The 22,328-nt window shown below is 45.8% G+C and overlaps 1 long non-coding RNA gene and 1 pseudogene across 1 annotated transcript; both read right to left on the reverse strand.

Annotated features, from left to right (window-relative positions):
* Positions 1 to 352: 352 nt before the first annotated feature.
* LOC101041724 (RNA-binding protein 38 pseudogene) lies at positions 353 to 5,379 on the reverse strand (annotated as a pseudogene).
* An 8,085-nt stretch (positions 5,380 to 13,464) lies between these two features.
* LOC141581240 (uncharacterized) lies at positions 13,465 to 21,470 on the reverse strand. The gene is made up of 2 exons (XR_012513751.1): positions 21,324 to 21,470; positions 13,465 to 15,548 (listed from the first exon to the last, which is right to left on the reverse strand). It is a non-coding gene; the product is annotated as an uncharacterized LOC141581240 (long non-coding RNA).
* Positions 21,471 to 22,328: the final 858 nt, after the last annotated feature.

Here is a 22,328-nt window from a genome sequence, read left to right on the forward strand (position 1 = left end):
CTGCACTCCAGCCTGGGTGACAGAGCAAGACTCTGTCTCCGAAAAATGGAACAAAACAAACAAACAAACAAAAAAGCTTTACTGGTTTTATAATTCGGTAGGCAGGTCTCTAACTCCTGGTGCTACTCCTGCGTGTATGTTATCTGACCTGCCAAAAGGAATGTGGATGGTAATTTACTGATTAATCAAGCTTACTAGTCATTTGACTTATTTTTTCTTTAAAGAAAACAAATTTTCTTTTTATCATCAGAACATTCTAATAAAAATATTATTATGAGATTAGCTACCTTTATTCTCTGGGACCTGGAGCACGCTCAGCTCCTCCAGGTAGGTCGGGAGGGAGACCCCCCCACCGCTGTCCCCCGACCTGGGACAGGATACCTCTCACCTCGAGCCCCCTCGTCCGGACCCCCACAGCCCTAAATGCCCCATAGCAGCCCTTCCACGGCTGGCAGAACGGCCTCCTCCCTCCACCAACCCCAAAGACAGGCAGGAACCGTCTAGGGCTGGCACACAGCAGGTGCAGTGGGGGGAGAGGGGAGACGCGTCCCCTCCTGCCCACAACCGCCCCGGCGGGCAGAGCGGAGTCCTCTGCGCCAAGGGTGGCACCACCCCGGTCTAGACTCGGAGTGCCCTGAACCCTGAGAAGGGTCACTCCCTTCTCCCCTTCTACAGTGGCTGGGGAGTTGGGTGTCGGGGAGGGAAGGGAGAGGAGCATCGGTGTCGGGTCCTGAGACGACTCACTGTGCCCCCCAGCAGGCGGCATTACACAGTGGCCCGGGAGGACCTCTGGGGCCTCCCGTCTGCGGTGCCCATCTCCCGGGGAGGCTCCTGACCGCTGAGCCGGCAGACACTATTACACAGAAACACTGTCGTCGTCGCCGTGTGCGGAACCAACCAAAGCAAGTCTCTCCAAGTCAAAGTCAGGTTTTGGATTCTTGGTGGCGGCAGGATCCGCTGCAAAAATAGACTGAACTTCTGACATTCTCTTAGTAGCAAAACAGTTACAAGAAAAAAGTTGCAACTTGAGTGCTGTGCCGTTGGCCGGCTGGCCGTGTCACCCGCTGCCCCTGTCACCCGCTGCCCCTGTTTCCAGCTGCCCCTGTCACCCGCTACTTCTTTACCGGCTTCCCCTGGAGGCTCCGCGGCTTGGCGCCCAGTGCACCTGAACACCTGGGAGCTGCTCCAGCTTGGAGAAGCCGCCCACGCGCCCTGATGGAGAAAAAGGGTCTCCAGCTGCGTCCCCAGCTTGGGACTGTGTTCACAGTTTGTGAGACTCAACAGTCCATTCAGCATCTTGCTCTCGGGTTTCCCTGGAGGCAGGCATCTCTGCAGGGGCCAGGGCGGCCAGGGGCTGCAAAGGGTCTGTGACATCCCGGCCCGATACCGCGGTGGGGATACAAGCCTGAGGGTACCTGGAGTGTGGAGGGGCAGGAGAGGTGCAAGGAGAGGCTGCGGTGTGTGCAAGGAACGTGGGGTTGCATCTTTAAAGAGCTGTCGGTCATTCTTCGAGTCCTCCCTCAAGACACCATGGGACCTAGATTCAAAGAGAAGCCGTGTCTCCGCGGTTCCAGGGTGCAGGCGGAGTTCCGGAGCGGTCTTCGGAGTCGCGGGAGCTGGCAGAGCCTCACCGAAGCTCAGCCTGGCTCCCGCCGGCCCATCGAAGCCCCGCAGCCGCCTGCTGTGAAGGTGGCAATGCCACAGTCCTCGGGGCAGGAACGCCCCTCACTGCGTCCTGTCGAGCTGCAGCTGCGGTGCGGGGTACTGCATGAAGGTGGTGCCTGCGGGGGTTGCGGCTGAGCGCACCTGGGGCACGGCGGCCGGGTAGCTGTAGCCTGGGAAGCTGGCAGCTGTAGCAGGTGGGGCGGCGTATGGGTGCTGGGCGTAGGTGGCCAGTGGGTACTGGGCGTAAGTGGCCGGTGGGTACTGGTCGTAGGTGCCCTGTGGGTACCGGCCATAGTTGCCCGGTGGGTGCTCGTCGTAGGTGGCCGGTGGGTGCTGGGCGCAGGCCCGGCGGGCCGGGGTGTACTCCATGTAGGGCGGGGACAGCGATGGGACCGGGGCAGCCAGGATCGCCGCGCCGGGCTGCACGGTCGCTGGCGGGTGGATGTCGTCCGGGGTCAGCGGGTAAGTCTGCTGGATCAAAATGGGGCGCAGCCTCCGCACCCTAGTTCCAAAGCCCGTCGGGAGGCTCCGCCGCCTGGCGCCCAGGTAAGCCAGGTTCACGTTGGTCTTGCGGCCGTCGATGACGGGGTGGGGGTCTTCACAAGCCCTCTGGGCTGCCGCCCGGTTGGCCATGGTCACGAAGCCGTAGCGGCGGGACCTGCCTGTCTCGGGGTCGGTGATGACCACGGCCTCCTCGATGTCGCCGAAGTCCTCGAAGTACTTCCTGAGCGAGGCGTCGGTAGTGCGGTACCGCAGGCTGCCCACGAAGATCTTGGTGAACTTGGTGTTCCTCTGCCAGCGGTGCATGGCGCCGGGGTCGGCCGGGGACGGCGGGGTGCCAGCGCTCGGGGCGCGCGGAGCCGGCTGCCGCAGCATTGGGGGTCCGCTGCCTATTGTCCCGGACCGCGCGGGGCTGCACTCAGGGTGGGCGGCTGGGAGCGCGCGGGGCGGCAAGAGGCGCGGGTCCCCCGGCCAGGCACCAAGCTCGCGCGCCGCTCCAGCAGTGAGCGCACAGCTGCGCTGCACTCCTTTTTGACTTTTTTTTTTTTTTTTTTTTTTTTTTTTTTTTTTGAGACTGAGTCTCGCTCTGTCGACCAGGCTGGAGTGCAGTGTCGCGATCCCGGCTCACTGCAGCCCCCGCATGGTCCACAGAGCGAGACTCAGTCTCGAAAAGAAAAAAAAAAAAAAAGGAGAAGAAAAGTAAGTTATCGGTCATTATCTGAGTGAGTCCTATGTGTCCTTGAGGCGGAAATAAACGTCAGAGAGATGCAATAACAGAGGAAGCTAGAACTCAGGAGCACGAGAGTGGTTTCACTTGTTGTAGCTTTGAATGTATGGGGACCAGACTGTTGAATTCTGACAACAGTCTGAATGAGATCAGAAGTAAATTCCGCCCCCAGAGCCTCAAGAATATAGCCCATGGCTCTGACCTTGATTTTGGCCTTGGTAGACCAGAGTATTCAGAAAAACCTGACACAGTTCTCATCTATGAACTGTGAGAAAATAAATCAGTGCTGTAGTAAATTGCTGGCTAAACTGCGGTCATTTGTAAACAGAAAATTAATACAGACGTGAACAAATGAACCATAAAATATTTAAACACTGACATATAAAACAGCCATTTATATCTAGACATCATAATTTTCATCAGTTTGAGGTGTATTCTTCATATACAATTTCATATCTAAGATTGCATCTGAAATCACATACAAAATATGTATGTATATACACACCATTCAGATATCCTGTTCATTATTCAATATTTAAGTATACATTTACAGAGTTAGATTTCTGGCTAATTCAATAGCTTTCACCCATCAGTGACGTTTTGACACCACTTGAAATAGATCTATGCATGTTTTTAAAATGCCACATCAGATTCCATGGCGATTGTGAATAAAACATGTCATTGCCACATTCCCTGTTTGCACATTCACAGAGCTGACTGTGTCCATCTGTGCCCCGCTACAGCACACAGCACAGCATGTGGATCACACTGACTGAGCACATCTGGCTACCTGTGTGGTGCTCAGATACAGGATTATTGCATCATGGTGACTGCACATTCTCTGCAAAGACCACTGATAATAGATCTTGCAAATAGCCACAAAATGTCACACCCCAACAACTGCGTACCAGGTAACACCCAGTACTACCTTCTTTAGATCCCAGTCGTCTTGTAGAAGGTCAGAAAAGAATGTAATTTGCAGGAAAATCTAAGGTGGTTTTCACGGGGAGCCACAGTTTGTGTAAGGAAATGAGAACTACTTTATACGGACTTTTTGCTGGAGTGACTCCATCCCATATCCCCACTTCTGTACGAAAATCTGGGGGCATTTCTGGGAAGGCACCTGAAGACAGGGTAGAAACTCACATTTTCTTCTCCATGTAGGAACTTATCGTACCTGATTCTCTCCTGTGGCAACGGATTATATCATACAAAGTTTGCTGGAAGTTTCTTAGACAAAAAACATTTGTCCCTATTTGACATGACAATGGTGATTAATTTTTCTCCCATACACATTCTTATGATCATATTATATTTCTCTTTACATTTGAATATATTTGTATATGTAATACTGATCATTGCTGGATTAAATTGCATTCAGAAATTTTGTGTAATTTACCATCACTACATGAAAAGTGCCAATGTTTCATTTTTAGTATGGCCAAGCATGCTTGATGGAAGTTGGAGATGACGTTTTGTCTATATTTTACTTTTTCTTGCATTTAAAAAAATCTGTGTTACGCAAGTCTGACAAAATTAGAGATGAAACTTATTCTTTTTTATTTTTTCATAAGTTATTGGAGTGCAGGTGGTATTTGGTTCCATGAGTAAGTTTTTTAGTGGTGATTTGTGAGATTTTGGTGCATCCATCACCCGAGAAGAATACACTGCACCCTATTTGTAGTCTTTTATCCCTCACCCTCCTCCCACTCTTCCCTGGAAGGCCTCTAAGTCCACTGTATCATTCTTATGCATTTTCATCCTCATAGCTTAGCTCCCACATATCAGTGAGAACATACAATGAGAAGCTTACTCTTTTCTTTAAAATGCAGTCGTAGATATGAAAGAGGTTGTGGAACATGGGAGAAACATGTTACCTGAAGTTTTCAGAAAACCTGCCCTTCAAACAAATCAGATTTTATTCAGCTTGAGGGATATATTGCTTAACTGTCCCATAATTTGCATGGAAAACATATTAATTAATTTAGAGGATAAATGCATTCATTAGGCTTTCTCTTTCTTATTGAGTTACTATTAATAACATTTTTCTACAAAATAAGCAGCTATTCTAGAGAAATATTTGGTGCTAAAAAAGCTTTCACTTTTTGGCAGGGCACGGTGTCTCAGGCCTGTAATCCCAGCATTTTGGGAGGTAGAGGAGGGCAGACCACCTAAGGTCAGGAGTTCGACACCAGCCTGGGCATCATGGTGAAACCTCTTCTCTACTAAAAATACAAAAATTAGCCAGGCACGGTGGCGGGCGCCTGCAGTCCCAGCTACTCGGGAGGCTGAGGCAGTAGACTCACCTGAACCCAGGAGATGGATGTAGCAGTGAGCCAAGATCTCACCATTACACTCCAGCCTGGGATATAGAGCAAGACTTGGTCTCAGAAAAAAAGAAAGAAAGAAAGAAATCAGTGGACTGGTGAGCACAACTGAATGCCAAATAATACAGAAATTTCATAGAAATATTTAAACATATTTAATATTATATTTATACATTTGTTTAATACCAATATTTAAATACCTATTACTATATAACTATATTGATTTATCATTTTATAAATATGTAAAATATGTATCACCAATATAGTTCAGCAAAATATAGTATACCAATATCTCTTAACCGAAATATCCCAAATGTTAAGAAGTTTCTAGCTAGATTGACAAATTATTTTCTCAGTGCAAAAAGTTTACTTGTCCTGTCAAGTGCGGTGGCTCACACCTGTAATCCCAGCACTTTGAGAGGTCGCAAAGGGTGGATCACCTGAGGTCAGGAGTTCAAAACCAGCCTGGCCAAGATGGTGAAGCCCTGTTTCTACTAAAAACAAAATTAAAATAAATTACCCGTGCCTGGTGGCAGGGGCCTGTAATCCCAGCTACTCGGGAGCCTGAGACAGAGAATTGCTTAAACCTGGAAGGCGGAGATTGCAGTGAGCTGAGATCGTGCCACTGCACTCCAGCCTGGGCCACAGAGTGAAACTCTGTTTCACAAAAAATAAATAAATAAATAAATAAATAATTTAAAAAGTTTACTGGCTCTATAATGTTTTAGGCAGGTCTCCAACTCCTCGTGCTACTACTGTGTTTCTGTTATATTACCTGCCAAAAAGAATTTGGCTGGTAATTTGCTGATTAATGAGAGTTACTAGTCATTTGACTTTTTTTTTTCTTTTGAGATTGAGTCTCGCTCTGTTGACAGGCTGAAGCGCAGTGGCGCGTTCACGGCTCACTGCGGCCCCCGCCTGGTCGACAGTGCGAGACTCAGTCTCAAAAGAAAAAACAAAAAACCAAAAACTAAAAGAAAGTTATCCTGGATTATCTGCGTGGGTCCTGTGTGTCCTTAAAGCAGAAATATATGTCAGAGAGATGCAGTAGCAGAGGAAGTTGGAACTCAGGAGCACAATGGTGAATTCCGAGAACAATCTGAATGAGCTTAGAAGTAAATTCTGCCCCCAGAGCCTCAACAATAGAGCCCATGGCTGTGACCTTGATTTTGGCCTCGGGAGACCAGAGTACCCAGAAAAACCTGACACAGTTCTAACCTATGAACCGGCTAGAAAACAAATCAGCGCTGTTGTAAACTGCTGGCTAAACTGTGGTCAACTGTAAATAGAAAATTAATACACACCTGAACAAATGTAAAGATAAAATATTTAAACACTAAAATAAAAAGCAGCCACTTATATCCAGACATTATAATTTTCATCAGTTTGAAGTGTATCCTTCTGCATATACAATATCATAGAATACCTAAAATTGCATCTGAAATCACATACAAAATATATATTATATACATACCATCCATTATTCAATATTTAAATATACATTTAAATTTTATGTATCCTGCTCATTATTCAATATTTAAATATACATTTGCAGGGTTAGATTTCTGTCTAATTCAATAGCTTTCATCCATCAGTGGTTTTTACGCCACTTGAAATAGATCTACGCATTTTTTTAAAATGCCACATCAGATTCCATGGTGAACACTCCTTGTTTGCACATTGACAGAGCTGACTGTGTCCGTCTGTGCCCTGCTACAGCACACATCACAGCATGTGGATCACACTGATTGAGCACATCTGGTTACCTGTGTGGTGCTCAGATACAGGATTATTGCACCATGGTGACTGCACATTCTCTGCAAAGACCACTGATAATAGATCTTGCAAATAGCCATAAAATGTCACATCCCAACAAACGTGCACCAGGTAACTCCCCCTAGTACTACCTTCTCCAGGCCCCTGTCATCTTGTAGAAGGCCAGAAAAGAATGTGCTTTGCAGGAAAATCTAAGGTGATTTTCACTGGGAGTCATGGTTTGTGGAGGGAAATGGGAACTGCTTTATATGGGCTTTTTGCTGGGAAAATTTGGGGGCATCTCTGGGAAGGCACCTGAAGACAGGGTAGAAACTCACATTTTGTTCTCCATGTAGAAACTCATCATACCTGATTCTCTCCTGTGGAAAAGGATTATATCATATATGTTTGCTGGAAGTTTCTTACACAAAAAGCATTTGTCCCTATTTGACATGACGATGGTGATTAATTTGTCTTCCATACACATTGTTACGATCACATTATTTTTCTCTTTATATTTTCTTTTTTTAAAAAATATTTTCTCTTTTTCAGGGTAACTAGGTTCTAAACCTGGTCTATCTCTTTATATATATACGTGTATATATACATATATATACATACATATATACGTATATACATCTATATATATATATATATATATATATTTTTTTTTTTTTTTTTTTTTTTTTTGAGAAGGAGTTTCGCTCTTGTTACCCAGGCTGGAGTGCAATGGCGCGATCTCGGCTCACCGCAACCTCCGCCTCCTGGGTTCAGGCAATTCTCCTGCCTCAGCCTCCTCTGAGTAGCTGGGATTACAGGCACGCGCCACCATGCCCAGCTAATTTTTTGTATTTTTAGTAGAGATGGGATTTCACCATGTTGACCAGCATGGTCTCGATCTCTTGACCTCATGATCCACCTGCCTCAGCCTCCCAAAGTGCTGGGATTACAGGTTTGAGCCACCGCGCCCGGCCCCTATCTCTTTATATTCTAATATATTTCAACATAATATGTAATGTTGAATATTACTGGAATACACTATTCAGAAATTTTGTGTAATTTACTATCACTACATGAAAAGTGCTGATGTTTTATTTTTATTATTGTGAAGTATGCTTGATGGAAGTTGGAGATTGAGTTTTTTCTATATTTCATTTTTTCTTGCATTTAAAAAAATCAGTGTGATACAAGTCTGATAAAATTAGAGATGAAACTTATTTTTTATTTTTTATTATTTTTCCATAAGTTATTGGGGTGCAGGTAGTATTTGGTTACATGAGTAAGTTCTTTTGTTTTTTCTGGTTTTTTTGTTGTTATTTTGTTTTTTGAGATGGGGTCATACTCTGTCTTTCAGGCTGTAGTGCAGTGGCACAATCTTGGCTCACTGCAACCTCTGCCTTTTGGGTTCAAGCGATTCTTCTGCCTCAGCCTACTGAGTAGCTGGGACTACAGGCGCATGCCATCATGCCTGGCTAATTTTTATATTTTTTTAGTGGAGATGGGGTTTCACCATATTGGCTAGGCTGATCTCAAACTCCTGACCTTGTGATCCTCCCACCTCAGCCTCCCAAAGTTCTGGGATTACAGGCGTGAGCCACTAGCATGCACCTATCTTTTTGGTAGAATGATTTCTATTCCTTTTGGTATATACTCAATAATGGGATTGCTGGGTGAAATGATAATTCTGTTTAAACTTCTTTGAGAAATGGTCAAACTGTTTTCCACAACAGCTGAACTCACCTACATTCCTAACAGCATCGTGTGTCCCCTTTTCTTCACAGCAGTGCGAGCAGCTGTTATTTTTTGACTTTCTACTAATAGCCATCCGAAGTCGTGTGACATGCTATCTTACTGCGGTTTTGATGTGCATTTCCCTAACGACCAGTGATGTTGAGCATTTTCCCATATGCTTGGTGGACCATGTATATGTCTTCTTCTTCTTCTTCTCCTCCTTCTTCTTTTTTTTGAGACAGAGTCTTGCTCTGTCAACCAAGCTGCAGTGCAGTACTCACTGCAACCTCCACCTCCTGGGTTCAAGTGATTTTCCTGCCTCAGCCTCCTGGCCCAAAGTTTTAAAGTTAGAATTCAGCAGATTTCTTTGCCTCACGTTTCATGTCGCTGTGCTCCGATTATTAGCAGGTGTTGTCATTATTCATCCAACTCCAACACGAAGCCCATGCAGGAGCATTTTACTGACAGCTTCAGCGGAGACTCTGCCGGCACATGTACACAGTTCCTAGGGAGATAGTCATACCCTCCTACAGGACTCTGATACTGAAAACCAGAGGAGGGTTTCGGGAGTTTCTGGCTGAGAGTATCTGAGGCGCTGGCGAGGATAGGGGAGGGGCAGGGGTTAATTTCAGCCAAGTCAGGAAGAGGAGCCTTTGAGGAGCAGGGCAGAGCTAAGCATGCATCCTCTGCATCTTCAGGGAATATGGCACTGGCTGAGTGCATGGACTGAACACAGTCAAAAACAGAAACAAATGTTTTAGTCCTGGCACAGTGACTCACACCTGTAATCCCAGCACTCTGGGAGGCCGAGGAAGGTGGATCACTTGAGGTCAAGAGATCTAGAATGTCCTGACCAACACAGTGAAACCCTGTCTCTACTAAAAATACAAAATAAGCCAGGTGTGATGGTGCATGCCTGTGGTCCCAGCTGCTCGGGAGGCTGAGGCAGGAGAATTGCTTGAACCCGGGAGGCAGAGGTTGCAGTGAGCCGAGATGACGCCCATTGCACTCCAGCCTGGGTAACAAGAATAAAACTTGCACTCCAGCCTGGGTAACAAGAATAAAACTCTGTCTCAAAAAAGTAAAAGAAAGAAACAACATGCATGTTTTTGATTATTTGATTGGGTGACTGTGGGGTCCATCCACCATGAAAACAGTAGGTTCTGGAGACACTGTTCACAGCTCATGAGCACACAGGGGCAGACAATTGAGAACCATGCATTGATTAAGGCAGAGAGAGCCAGCAGCAAACAGCTTGAATGATGAAAAAATAAATAAATAAATAAATAAATAAATAAATAAATAAAAATAAAAACACCCCTGCAAGATGCAGGAAAGGGTGTAGAGAAATACAAAGGTGCCCACCAGGAGAAGGACACTTTGGGTTGCTCTGGTCTCATGGGAGGCTCTCAGGGAGAGATGGCTCCTGTGAATGTGCTCCGGCCACTGCTTGTGCCTGCACAGGACAAAAACCGTGGAGCAGCTGGCCCAGAGCATGAGCCCCAGACACACACATCAGGGATGGAGATCACTGCAGCAGATAATCTGTGTAAGGCTTTCTCATTAAGCGGAAAAGAACAGTATGCAAAATATCCTAATTTGGTGATGTTGGTGTTTTTCCATTTGCCACTCACCTTCGCAGGAAAAAAGAGATTGACCATCACGTGCAGGACCCAGCAGAGAATCCTGGAGGTGCCCACGTGTCTAGGAGCTTTTACTTTGAGTTCTGCCCAGCTGGAGTTCCAGGGGCTGATGGTGATGGCTTGGAAGATGCTCGGCAGACAGGTGCTGTCAAAGGACCCCCCTTACCACCCTTCGCAAAGAGTAAACAAGTTTGCATCCGAAATCGCTGAGGAAGTATTCCAACCCAAAAGCTGCCATGGTCTCCGGGATTCCTTTGGAGAGAATGACCAAGGAGCTGGCTACAGTCAGGAGCCTGAGGGTCACATCTATGGTTCTTGACCTGCATCCACTGAAGTAAAGGCAGATATAATAACACAAAAGGGAGACATTCCCCACGATTCCAATGACAATCTGCAAAAGGAAGATGATTCCAATTTTCAAATCCCCGGAGGCCATTCTGTTACTCTCTGGGCACAATAGTCACATTCTTTTTTTTTTGAGATGGAGTTTCACTCTTGTTACCCAGGCTGGAGTGCAATGGCACAATCTCGGCTCACCGCAACCTCCACCTCCTGGGTTCAGGCAATTCTCCTGCCTCAGCCTCCTGAGTAGCTGGGATTACAGGCATGCGCCACCATGCCCAGCTAATTTTTTTGTATTTTTAGTAGAGACGGGGTTTCACCATGTTGACCAGGATGGTCTCGATCTCTTGACCTTGTGATCCACCCACCTCGGCCTCCCAAAGTGCTGGGATTACAAGCGTGAGCCACCGTGCCCGGCAATAGTCACATTCTTAAACAGAGGATTCTGCATGAAAATATAGGTTGTAGATTTTTTTAACTAAGAATTTTATATGCAAAATTATCCATGCATCATTGCTCTTTTTTTTTTTTTTGAGACGGAGTCACACTCCCCCCCCCACCCCCCCTTTTTCTAGACTGCTCAGCAGGAGAGTCTCGCTTTATCACCAGGCTGGAGTGCAATGGTGCAATCTCAGTTCACTGCAACCCCTGCCTACTGGATTCAGGTGATTCTTCTGCCTCAGCCTCCAGAGTAGCTGGGACTACAGATGCGTGCCATCACGCCCAGCTACTTTTTTTGTATTTTTAGTAGAGACAGGGTTTCACCATGTTGGCCAGGATGGTCTCGATCTCTTGACCTCGTGATTTGCCCACCTCGGCCTTCCAAAGTGCTGGGATTACAGGCTTGAGCCACTAGGCCTGGCCGGATCATTACTCTTATCTAAGAATTTCTTTCCAAAACATTTTCTTTTGCTCATATATTTCCCACATTTTTTTGCATTTCTTGCTCTAGCACTTGCAATGTGAGTACACAGTTATTAATGCTTTATATACTCTGACTAATACAACAATATGACTTAAACAGTACCACTATTCTTTTCTTACATACCAGGAGAATTTAGCCACTGGGAGATGAATAACTCACTTAAATATTGGTGGAGTACGGCTTTGAACTGATGTAATGTAGTTGCAATGACAACATTTGTGTTATCACTGTACAATATTATCCTACTTCCCTGGTTGTTTTCTTTAAATAATCCAAATACACACACACACACACACACACACCTTGGCAAACTTTAAATGTATTTTATTTTATAAGTTTGACCATGATAATTTCCCACTGTTGTCTTAAGTTTTATTATATAGACAATATCACTGATGTATGAAAATCCAGATGTCTTAACAAAATGCCGATACAGGCCGGGTGCAGTGGCTCATGCCTGTAATCGCAGCACTTTGGGAGGCCAAGGTGGGTGGATCACCTGAGGTCAAGAGTTCGTGACCAGCCTGGCCAACATGGTGAAACCCCATCTCTACTAAAAATACAAAAATTAGCCGGACATGGTGGTCGGTGCCTATAATCCCAGCTACTTGGGAGGCTGAGGCAGGAGAATTGCTTGAACCTTGGGGGTAGAGGTTGCAGTGAGCCAAGATGGTGCCACTTCACTCCAGCCTGGGGGAAAAAGTGAAATTCCATCTTTTTTTTTTTTTTTTTGAGACGGAGTTTCGCTCTTGTTACCCAGGCTGGAGTGCAATGGCACGATCTTGGCTCACCCCAACCTCCACCTCCTGGGTTCAGGCAATTCTCCTGCCTCAGCCTCCTGAGTAGCTGGGATTACAGGCACGTGCCACCATGCCCAGCTAATTTTTTTGTATTTTTAGTAGAGACGGGGTTTCACCATGTTGACCAGGATGGTCTCTAACTCTTGACCTCGTGATCCACCCACCTTGGCCTCCCAAAGTGCTGGGATTGCAGGCTTGAGCCACCGCACCCGGCGAAACTCCATCTTATAAAAAAATGAAATACAATAAAATAAAATGAAAAATAAAATGCAGAGACACTGAGCAATTTACCCTGAGCAAATAGTTTTTATTAAGTATGGGTCAACGTTAAATTTTCAATAGAACTATTTCATATCTTTGCCAATGATACCAACCAAATATATTGTACAATATTGGGGTGTGTCCTAAACTATGGGATATAAAATTGAGTTAAGTGATAAAATATTTACGACAGATATAAAATTAATTCTCATTAAAGACCCTATTATTTTCTGTTCATTATTTTAGATAAAGGTACCTAAAACTTCACGTAATGTAGAATAAGGAAAATTTTTTTTAATACAACAAAACTATTTAAAATGAAAATTGGAACCACAGAGTCATGTGCATGGAATCATTTAAAATGTAAGACAGATGCAAATGATATTATACCATTTTTTTCAATCTTTCTAAGGTTCAATTGAGGTATATAGTATTTTTTTTTTTTTTTTTTTTGAGACGGAGTTTTGCTCTTGTTACCCAGGCTGGAGTGCAATGGCACGATCTCGGCTCACCGCAACCTCCGCCTCCTGGGTTCAAGCAATTCTCGTGCCTCAGCCTCCCGAGTAGCTGGGATTACAGGCACGTGCCACCATGCCCAGCTAATTTTTGTATTTTTAGTAGAGACAGGGTTTCACCATGTTGACCAGAATGGTCTCGATCTCTCGACCTCGTGATCCACCCGCCTCGGCCTCCCAAAGTGCTGGGATTACAGGCTTGAGCCACCGCGCCCGGCGTATATAGCATTTTTTATACAAAAAATACTACATGGTATAATTAGCCCAGAAAATTCTTTTTTTTTTTTTTTGAGACGTAGTCTCGCCCTGTTGCCCAGACTGGAGTGCAATAGTGCGATTTTGGCTCACTGCAATCTCTGCCTCTCAGGTTCAAGCGATTCTCCTGTCTCAGACTCCCAAGTAGCTGGCATTACAGGCACCTGCCACCTTGCCTGGCTAATTTTTTTGTACTTTTAGTAGAGATGGGGTTTCACCATGTTGTTCAGGCTGGTCCTCAACTCCTGACCTCAAATGATCCACCTACCTAGGCTTCCCAAAGCCCAGAAAATTCTTAAGTCCTCAATGTTTTATCTGCCATGCTTGATCTTCAAGTATGAAGTTACTTCTTAAAATTTTTCTGAACTCAAGAGGGAGAATTGCTAACCAGTTACAACAGGTTGCAGGTATGTTCATGCACATGTTACAGTTTGAGAGAGATACAATTATTGACTTAAGGCCATCGCACCCAAGTTAGAGAAATAATTTCATGTCCTCAACTACTATTCATTCAAATATTTTACACAGAGAATTTGACAATTCAGTTAGTTCCACTGTATTCACTAACACGTGCACAGAATTTTACACAAAATCTGTATGAAGAAATTTTCTCTACGAATTATCTAGTATACAGTGCAACTCAAGATTAATTTCAAAATTAGATTCCCTCCTATCATAAAAATTGGGTTTGATTACTACTCGGTCCCATGTCCAGCAACCATCATCAGTGAGGGTTACATTAAAATACATGACAGTGGCCAGGCACAGTGGCTCACGTCTGTAATCCCAGCACTTTGGGAGGCCGAGGCGGGTGGATCACCAGGTCAAGAGATCGAGACCATCCTGGTCAACACGGTGAAACCCCGTCTCTACTAAAATTACAAAAAATTAGCTGGGCATGGTGGCGCGTGCCTGTAGTCCCAGCTACCCAGGAGGTCGAGGCAGGAGAATTGCCTGAACCCAGGAGGCAGAGGTTGCGGTGAGCCGAGATTGCACCATTGCACTCCAGTCTGGGTAACAAGAGCGAAACTCCGTCTCAAAAAAAAAAAAAAAATGTTTTTAACATGGCCTGGACATGATGGTGCATGCCTGTGGTCCCAGCTATTTGGGAGGCTGACGTGGGAAGATCACTTGAGCCCAGAAGATGGTTTTGATCTCCTGACCTCGTGATCCACTCGCCTTGGCCTCCCAAAGTGCTGGGATTACAGGCATGAGCTACTGCGCCTGGCCAAAACAATGTATTTTAAATACACCAGCTTACATACACTCATGAGGGTGTGCACACACATGCACTGATTAATTTAAATCAAAGTAGTTGTCTCTAAATGACATGCTTTTGTTTTCGTTTTGAAACAGAGTCTTGCTCTGCCACCCAGGCTGGAACGTAGTGGCGCAATCTGGGCTCACCACAACCTCTGCCTCCACACTCAAGCAATTCTCCTGCCTCAGTCTCCCAAGTAGCTGGGATTACAGGTGTGCACCACCATGCTTGGCTAAATTTTGTATTTTCATTAGAGATGATGGTTTCACTATGTTGCCCAGGCTGGTCTCAAACTCCTGGTCTCAAATGATCCACCCACCTAGGCCTCCCAAAGTGTTGGGATTACAGGCATGAGCCACCATGCCTGGCTCTAAATGACATACTTTGGGGATAAATTTTTATCAGCTATCATTTTTTATTTATGTGCATTTTAGCATTTTTGGTATAATGAATATACATAAATTGCACTTAATTTAAATAATTCTATCAACATTGTTTTATATTTGTGTAGTTTAAAAAATGCAAAAAAAAAAAAAAAAAAAAAAACAAACAAACTCTGACCTCCTTTCAACACATATAAGTAAAAGAATGAGATGGACTCTGTGGGGAGATGAGAGGAATCTGAGGGAAGGCACTGAGTGTGAGCCAATGTGTTAGGCAGAACACTGCAGAGTCAAAGATCTTCAAGTCCAAATAGGACAAATCAGGACAGACAGGGTAGAACCATCAACTGAGAACATGACTTTACCTGAGAGAGAATCATTCCTGGCTCCTTGTTCTTTCCTCTTCTTCCTCCTCTGGACTGCTTTCTTAGGTAAGATGAGTCTCAAAACTACAATCCTGCGTGTGAAGAGTATGCTATTTAACACTGAGAGTCAACATGCCTCATCACTGTGCCACAACCACACAGCAGACAGGACCTCAACATGTGGAAAAGATGTTCCTCTGCTGCCCACTGCCAACAGGAGGAATTCAGGAGCAAGAGACTCCTACATGGAACCAACACATGAGCTATTTTACTCCTGTCTTCAGAACTCAGGCCTCTCCTGATGCAGCCCACAGTGAGAACAGGGCTAGATGGAGCTCCTCTTCAAGGTACAGACTTGTCCTTGATCCAACCCCATGCCAAGGAGGGCACCATTCACCCCTCCCAATCTCTCCCTGGATACAGGGCTGGTTTCGGGCTTCAGAAATGGGGGACTCAGAGCCTCCATGCTCAATGCTAAATAAAGATAGGAATCATGTGAAGCATTTTTTTTTTTTTTTTTTTTTTGAGATGGAGTCTCACCCTGTCACCCAGGGTGGAGTGCAATGGTGCGACCTTGGCTGACTGCAACCTCTGCCTCCTGGGTTCAAGGCACTCTCCTGCCTCAGCCTCCCGATTAGCTGGGATTACAGGCGCCCACCACCATGCCTGGCTGATTTTTTGTATTTTTAGTAGAGACAAGGTTTCACCATGTTGGCCAGGCTGAACTTCTGACCTCAGGTGATTCACCTGGCTCAGCCTCCCAAAGTGTTGGGATTACAGGCGTAAGCCACCTCACCCAGCCACATGAAGCATTTTCACCATCACTGAGACTGTATCCCATTCCCCTTAACTTTTAAAGGAGAATCTCTGGGAATGAGCATAAAAGAGGCATCTGCAAAATGCCTCAGCAATCCAATGTGAACCCAAGGTTGAGCCACTTAGAGAAGGGAAGCTCAGCAAATCTCCCATGTTGGGGATCACTTCTCTCCTGGGGATTTGCCTTCTGTATCCAGAAAGCTGAAAGAGGCAAAGTAGAGACAGAGAAACACGCACAGCAGGCATTTTAGGCTAGGAGAGGGGGAAGGAGGCGTGGCTAGAACGTTAAATGGGAGGGCCAGAGAAGCCTGCGGTGAGGAGATTATCAGAACCTCATATAAGTGGAATCAGACAAATATTTGCTCTTTTGCATCTGGCTTATTTCACTTAGCATAATGTCTTCCTTCACTTAGCAGGGATAAGCCCCAGCTTCACCCATGTTGTACAATATTTCAGAATTTCCTTCCTTTTTAAAGCTGAATAATGTTCCACTGTATGTGTATATCATATCCCTACTTTTTTTTTTTTTTTTTTTTTTTTTTGAGACGGAGTTTCCATCTTGTTACCCAGGCTGGAGTGCAATGGCGCGATCTCGGCTCACCGCAACCTCCGCCTCCTGGGTTCAGGCAATTCTCCTGCCTCAGCCTTCTGAGTAGCTGGGATTACAGGCATGCGCCACCATGTCCAGCTAATTTTTTTGTATTTTTAGTAGAGACGGGGTTTCACCATGTTGACCAGGATGGTCTCGATCTCTTGACCTCGTGATCCACCCGCCTCGGCCTCCCAAAGTGCTGGGATTACAGGCTTGAGCCACTGCGCCCGGCATATTCATATTTTTTAAAGCTGAATAATGTTCCACTGTATGCATACATCATATAGCCATTCATCCATCAATGGACATTTGGATTGCTTCTTTTAGCTACTGTGAATAACACTGCTATGAATGCAGGCATATAAATATTTGTACGAGTTTCTATTTTCAACTCCTTTGGGTACATATCCAGAAACCCATTAAGCTTCCAATTTCAAACTGGTGTCTTTCTTGCAGAAAAATTATACATAGACATACATCTCATTTTGTCAATCACTTCAGGAATCACTGTCTCTCAGACTCAGAATTCCTGGCTTCGTCCGTCACTTCCATGTTGAAGGTGGGTTCTGTAAGGCCCAGAAAGGAAGTCAAGTCATTTCACCAAGTCACCCTGAGAACATCTGAGTTGAGTAAGCAGAACCACATGTAACTGAATTTTGAAAGGGTGGACATAATGGGGCAATGAGCAGAGTTTGTTCTAGTCATTTCCTGTCCAATTAAAAAATTCCAGGATCATCTTTCATATGCTTGAACAAAAGAAATTTTTCATGATGATAATATTTATCCCAAGCATTTACTTCTTTTTCCAAAATACCAGTGAAATACAGGCCAGGTGCGGTGGCTCAAGCCTGTAATCCCAGCAGTTTGGGAGGCCAAGGTGGGTGGATCATGAGGTCAAGGGATCGAGACCAACCTGGTCAACATGGTGAAACCCCGTCTCTACTAAAAATACAAAAAATTAGCTGGGCATGGTGGCGCGTGCCTATAATCCCAGCTACTCAGGAGGCTGAGGCAGGAGAATTGCCTGAACCCAGGAGGCGGAGATTGCGGTGAGCCGAGATGGCGCCATTGCACTCCAGCCTGGGTAACAAGGGCGAAACTCTGTCTCAAAACAAAAAACAAAACAAAACAAAATACCAGTGAAATACTTCAAAACTCTAAAATGATGAACACACAGATTTTGGGTCAGAAAACGCTGAAAGACGGTTTCAGCTAGGAAAATAAACTGAGAAAATCTTTTCACCAAAAATCGATGGGCTCTGTTGCAATAACATTCAAAATTAATCCAGTCCATCCTTCGACATTTCCAGGGAAAGGCAAGACAGACTTGAATGGAACATCTACTTTGCAGCTCACAACCCACTAATTTAACAAATCTCATTAAAGGAAGAAAAGAAGCTGATGGATACTAGACTAACTCACTCAACTAGATTCTGATGTTAAGATCATGGACGTCCTTACCAAATACATACTGAAATAGTCTACAATCATTTACTACGTACTAAAGAATGTCTCCAACATATGATAAAGAGTAGAAAGAATACAGGGCTTCCAATCTGAACCAGATACAGTATCTTAAAAAGAAAAAACAATCTGGAAAAAAATGGTTTTAACCTAATGACTTCTGAGGTCAAAGTAAAAACAAAAACAAACAAAAACTGAGGCCACCTCATTATTTAGAAAAGAAAAGCATGAGCTGGTTACAGGATGCCACCAAATCTTATTTCAGAATTCAATGACTATTTGTGGAAAACAAACTAAGAAATTCAATAAAGTAAGATTTATCTCAATATGCTTGAAAAAGAAAAATGAATTCATGTAAGGCAAATCCCCCCAAAAGGGAATTCATTCAAAGAAAAAAAATACGACACTTAAAATTCCTTTTAAAAGGTAGTAAGGGCCAGGCGCGGTGGCTCACGCCTGTAATCCCAGCACTTTGGGAGGCCGAGGCGGGTGGATCACGAGGTCAAGAGATCGAGACCATCCTGGTCAACACAGTGAAACCCCGTCTCTACTAAAAATACAAAAAATTAGCTGGACATGGTGGCGTGTGCCTGTAATCCCAGCTACTCTGGAGGCTGAGGCAGGAAAATTGCCTGAACCCAGGAGGCGGAGGTTTCGGTGAGCCAAGATCGTGCCATTGCACTCCAGCCTGGGTAACAAGAGCGAAACTCCGTCTCAAAAAACAAAAAACAAAAAACAAAAACAAAAACAAAAAACTGGCAAATAAAAAAAAAAAATCGGCCGGGCACGGTGGCTCAAGCCTGTAATCCCAGCACTTTGGGAGGCCGAGGCGGGTGGATCACGAGGTCAAGAGATCGAGACCATCCTGGTCAACATGGTGAAACCCCGTCTCTACTAAAAATACAAAAAATTAGCTGGGCATGGTGGCGCGTGCCTGTAATCCCAGCTACTCAGGAGGCTGAGGCAGGAGAATTGCCTGAACCCAGGAGGCGGAGGTTGCGGTGAGCCGAGATCGCGCCATTGCACTCCAGCCTGGGTAACAAGAGCGAAACTCTGTCTCCAAAAAAAAAAAAAAAGGTAGTAAGGCAGACTCATTAATTTCTTGTCCCATTTCACCTCCGGCTTCTCATGCCAGGAAAAGGGAAAAGAAAAACTCACAAACGGACTGACCCAAGTCTCTATCCTGTGGCTAGAGACTGCAGAAGGAACTGATCTTCCGACGGAAATAACTATAAAATGCACAAGTCTTATAGAAAGAAGTTTAGTAATTTTCATTCTCATCTGCAGAAACAAGCCATTTTTAAATAGATTATAAAGCGGAAATCAATACATCACAATTTCTATCACCCTTATCTAACCAATACCCATTCATTCGGATCTGGGTTCCTTTCCACCTCCACTGTGTTTATGGCTATGTCTTTGCTACATGTTTCTCTCCTCTGTCTATCTTTTCCCGTGTTTTCCCACCTCTCAGGTTTTGCTTATTTCCCTTCTTTCCTCCCCTTCTCTTTCTCTTCTTCTATTTCTATTCCTACATCTGTTATGCCTCACTCTTGAAACCTGTTTCACTTTCTGTTGCATTCACCCAATTATTTATTTATTTATTTTTTGAGACGGAGTTTCCTTCTTGTTGCCCAGGCTAGAGTGCAATGGCACGATCTCGGCTCACTGCAACCACCGCCTCCCAGGTTCAAGTGATTCTCCTGCGTCAGCCTCCCTAGTAGCTGGGATTACAGGCATGCGCCACCATGCTGGGCTAATTTTGTATTTTTAGTAGAGTCGGGGTTTCTCCATGTTGGTCAGGCTGGTCTCGAACTCCCAACCTCAGGTGATCCACCCGCTCGGCCTCCCAAAGTGCTGGGATTGCAGGCCTGAGTCACCGCACCTGGCCTCACCCGAATCTTTTTTATCGTCCCTCGTCTCCACATATTTCTTCACCTCCTCCCGCTACATTCTGTCTTTCCCTGTGGCATCCCTTCTGCCCCATTCTATGGCACTCCCGGGTTACGGAGCTTGCACCCTTCTTCTTTCCGTCCCTGCACCCAGCTCCTCCAACTCTTTTCTCTCTCTCCCATGCTACCTCCAGTTCTGTTAACCGAGGGCTCCTCTCCCCATTTTGGTCCCCCTCATCTCTCTGGAGATCCTACCTTGTCTCTTCATAGATTTCTCAATTTTCTTTCCTCGCCCCTACCCCACGACTTTCTCTAGCTCTTTGCTCTTCCTGCCTCTTTGCAGGAGCCTCCCACATCTTCTGTTTTGCAGCCTCTCTGTGAACATTGATCTTCTCTCTCTCTCTCTCCCTGTTTTTCCTTTTCTCCCTTGGTCTCCCTCCCTCTCTTTCTCCAAATCACCCAAATCTCCAAATCGTTCTCTCATCCCATTCACACAGATGGAGTAAGAGGGCGGCTACCCAGGACAGCACCCTTTTCGTTGGCATGGAATTGAGGACTGGGTGCCACGAGGGCAGGTCGCCTCCCACACGGGGATCAGAGGTCTCTCGGAAGCCGTGCCGGAGGCGGCCGGGAGGGACCTGAGGATTGGACGGGAGGAGTGAGGACGCAGGAGGGAGGTGAGCGCTGCAGAAACCCACGGAACGAATCCGCCGTCCCCGGGCTGCACTAGGAACGGAGCATCCGGTGCTGGACACTGAGGGGCGCACTAGGAAACGGCGCATCCGGTGCTGTACACGAGGGTGGAGGGGCGGGGCTTGAGGGAGAGACAGGCGCTAAGCGTTTGAATCCACCTCACAAATCCCTCTGCCAAGACTTTAAATGGCGTGGGGCAGGCAAGGAGGTCGGTGATGTGTTTTAAGCAGGAAAAAAACAAAAAACAAAAAACAAAACGCGGCAAGCGGCGGCTACAGCGCCCAAAGACAGTAAGACCAGAGGCGACCTCGGAAAGTTTTAACCGGAAACAAACACGGACCTCCCCCCGCCCTCCGACCCGGCAGGAAGGGGTCAGGTTCTGAGCGTCTTGCGGCGACCTCGGGACTTACCGCGGGAAGCACGCGCGGGTGCGGGGATGTTAACGTTTGCAGCAACCCCTAAACTTGGGGTATGCAGGACAACGGACTGAGAAGGGAAGGTTTACACAAGAAAGAGGGAAAGTAACAGCAGGTGCAACCGCCGCTCCGGGCGATCCACTTCCGGGTCTGCCGGAAACTGCGTGCCTGCTGCTGGAGGGGCGGGGCAGCCTGAGGAGGAAGTGGGACTGGGGTGGAGCAGGGGCGGGGCCAAGGTGGAACAGGGGCGGGGCATGGATGGGGAAAGGGGCGGGGCTCGGCCGGAAGCGTGTAGGGCGTGGAGCGGGAACTGGTTTGAACTGGGGTCGTCAGCCTCTGCAGGGCTGGGCTCAGCAGAACTGGACCCGAACGGAGCCCAGTCCGTACCTGCTTCCCATACCATTGCTTTCAGTCCATCTTTTTCTTCCGTGTTTAGAACTAATTCTCTTTGAGCCCATGAAAAAGCAGCATGGCTTCCTATTTTAAGTTAATGCTTCAAACGGGTTAAGATAAGAATTTAGAGTTATATGGGCCACTTCTGTTGATTAGTGAAGATTCACTGTCTGAAGGCTTTCCAAATTTATTACATTTATGAAGTTTTTCTCTACTACATATAGTGTCATATTTTTGTTATTAACAAAAAAATGGGTCAAAATCTTCCTATCATGGAAAATGTTAGTTTTGACAGAGGAGTCCAAGGTCACCTGAGGGCAGATCACCTGAGGTTGGGAGTTCAAGACCAGACTGACCAACATGGAGAAACCCCGTCTCTACCAAAAATACAAAATTAGTCGGGTCTGGTGGCATATGCCTGTAATCTCAGCTACTTGGGAGGCTGAGTCAGGAGAATCGCTTGAACCCGGGAGGTGGAGGTTTTAGTAAGCCGAGATCGTGCCATTGCACTCCGACCTGAGCAACAAGAGTGAAACTCCGTTTCAAAAATAGAAACAAAACCAAAAAAAAACCCACCATTAATGTATGTACCTTTCTTACCAGTTA

Source organism: Saimiri boliviensis, chromosome 14 (assembly GCF_048565385.1).
Source record: "Saimiri boliviensis isolate mSaiBol1 chromosome 14, mSaiBol1.pri, whole genome shotgun sequence".
Lineage (NCBI taxonomy): Eukaryota > Metazoa > Chordata > Mammalia > Primates > Cebidae > Saimiri > Saimiri boliviensis.